The sequence below is a fragment of the Sturnus vulgaris genome, unplaced genomic scaffold (genome assembly GCF_052056855.1).
Source record: "Sturnus vulgaris isolate bStuVul1 unplaced genomic scaffold, bStuVul1.hap1 Scaffold_156, whole genome shotgun sequence".
NCBI lineage: Eukaryota > Metazoa > Chordata > Aves > Passeriformes > Sturnidae > Sturnus > Sturnus vulgaris.
In genome coordinates, this window is record NW_028276073.1 from 1,515,641 (window position 1) to 1,518,140 (window position 2,500).

Here is a 2,500-nt window from a genome sequence, read left to right on the forward strand (position 1 = left end):
GTCCGGCCGTCGCGCGCAACGGCGGCCGATGGCGCAAGGCGATGGCCAACGTGTGTAAAAAGGGTGCGCGCGGGAAGGCCTTCGGGGCTCGGAGGAGGCGGCTCCTCCGGCCCTTCCCCAGAGCGCGGGGGGGGACGCGGGGCTTTGCCGCCCGGCAAAATCCCGCTCTCCTTGGCCGAGCGGCCTCCTCGCGCGGCAGAGGAGCTCCCGAGGGCCGGGCTCCGGCAGTTCCGGGTCGCGCCTCCAGGGGGAGCGCGCACGTGCGCGAGCCGCCGCCGGGTGGCGCGGCGGCGACGGTCCGCACCGTCGTCGCCGTGGCCTCTCTCGGCCGGGGGTGTGCGAGGTTTCTCGGTGGCTGGGCCGTGTTCCCCGCGCCGGCGGGGCGGCCCGAGCCGCGGTGGTCCTCTCGGGCGCAGCGCCGGGCTACTGAGGGAAACCCCGGGCCCCGAGAAGGATTGCCGCGGTGATGGCAGCGGACGTCGGGCGCGCCCCCGCCGGTGGACGCTCCCCCGAGGGTGGCAGCGGGGGAGGCACCCCGGCGGGGCCATGCAGGTCGTTTCCCTCACCCCAGGGCCAGGTACCTAGCGCTTCGCGCCTCGGCGGTCTCCTGCCGGTTTCCCTCGGCGTCGTCAAACGCCTGTTGGGGGCCGAAAGGGCCGCCGAGCCGGGCGGAGGTTTAAAGACTCGGGCGGCCCGGCACGGCCCCGCCGCGGCGGCGGCGGCGGTGGCGGCGGCGGCAGCGGGTGTCGGGCGGTGGCGGCGCGGGGCGCCATCGAGGGGTGGGGAGCTACTCCCGCCGATCCCCTGCGGTGGCGTGTCCGTCGCGACCGGCCGCGCTCGCCGTCGTCGGCGTCCCGCCGCGCTTGCCCGCGCGCGGGGGCCACCCGTGCCGGGCCGGGGAAGGGGCGCCCTGCCCCCCCCCTCTCTGCGGCCCGGTCTCGGCGGAGAGGCCGCGGCGCGCGATCGGCCGCGGGGGGCCGACCCCGCTGGCCTCTGCGATGCGGGGCGACGCCGGCAGAGGGCGCGCGCTCTCTGCCTTACCTACCTCAGCTGCGGGGTTGCGGCCGCCGGGGCCCGCCGCGCTCTCTCGCTCTTTCTCCTTAGCCGCCGCCGCGGGCTCGCGGGCGGCGCCGCGTCAGGCGCGACCGCGCGCCTCTCGCCTCGACGGCCTTGTCGCCTCGAACCGCACCGCGGCGGCGCCGGCCGCCGGCCACCCCTGACTCGGAGCGCTGTCCCCGCCCGTTGGGGCGCAGCGCTCGGCCGGCTCCTCCATCGCCGGAGGTCCGGCGGGCGCGGGCGACCCCGTGCCGAGCGGCGGCGTCGCCGCTCGGCGAGTGTCCCCGCCCCCCCCGGGGGGGGGGACGGTCGGCCGCGAGGCGCCCGCCTTCACCGGCGGCCGTCCCGGCCCGGGCCCCGCCCGTCCGCTTCCCCGTCGCCCTTCCCGGCCGCGTGTGGGCCAAAAAAAAGGGGAGGCGTGCGGGGCGGCCGCGGGGGCGCTTCCCCGTCCGGTCCCCGAGTGGAAACGAGGGGAGCGGGCGGTGCCCCCCGGCTCAGCCGCCGTACGCCTGCCCGCTGGGCGCGTGCTCGCGGAAGGGCAGCTCGGCGGTGCGAAGCGGCGGCGGTCCCGGGAGTGCGGCCGCGGGTGGCGGAGGGGTTTTGCCGAGCGGCAGACCTCGGGCGCTCCGCGATGCCGGCTCGGGTCTCGGCGGCGTCCCGCCTCCGGCGCCGGTGGCGGAGCGCGGCCCGCCGGGCGTTCGCCTTCCGGCGGGCAAGCGGTCCCGCGCCAGGGGTTGCGCCGGCGGAACGGTCCCGCCGCCGCGTGGCGTTTCGGGCGACGTTCAGGGGCCGCTGGCGGGAGAGCCGGCCCCCGCGTTTTGGCGCGGCGGCGTTCCGCGAGTCGGCGGAGCGGTGAAAAGGAGAAGCCAGGGAGTGAGCCGGGAGCGGCGGGGGCCGGCGGTCGCGCCCCCCGGCCCGCGAACGCGTAGTCGTCCCGTGATCGAGAGGCCGGGCGGGCCACCGTGCCCCCCGCGGTCCGGCGCGTTGCCGCACAAGCCCCTCCGCGCGGAGGTCGGGCCGAGCCCGGGCGCCTGGGCCGCCTCCGAAGGACGGCACGCGAGGCGGCGTCTCCCCTCGCGGGGGGAGGCGGTCGGGGGCGCGGGCCCCTCCGCCTTTCTTTGGCCGACCTTCGGAGCGTTGCGCGGGGTTTCTCTTTTTTGCCCCGCGCTTTCTCCTCCTCCTCCTCCGTTTGTGTGTGCTCGTACGGTCGAAGCGGGGCGCGCGGGGGCGCGCGCGTCCCTGCAGAAACAGAAAAGGGGCCGCTTCACGCGAGCGGTCCCGAAAGCCAGACAACTCTTAGCGGTGGATCACTCGGCTCGTGCGTCGATGAAGAACGCAGCTAGCTGCGAGAATTAATGTGAATTGCAGGACACATTGATCATCGACACTTCGAACGCACTTGCGGCCCCGGGTTCCTCCCGGGGCTACGCCTGTCTGAGCGTCG

At 77.2% G+C, this 2,500-nt stretch overlaps 1 non-coding gene across 1 annotated transcript; it reads left to right on the forward strand.

The window, feature by feature from the left end:
- The first annotated feature begins 2,347 nt into the window (after positions 1-2,347).
- On the forward strand, positions 2,348-2,500 carry LOC148219106 (5.8S ribosomal RNA). Its single transcript, XR_015800049.1, has one exon. It is a non-coding gene; the product is annotated as a 5.8S ribosomal RNA (ribosomal RNA).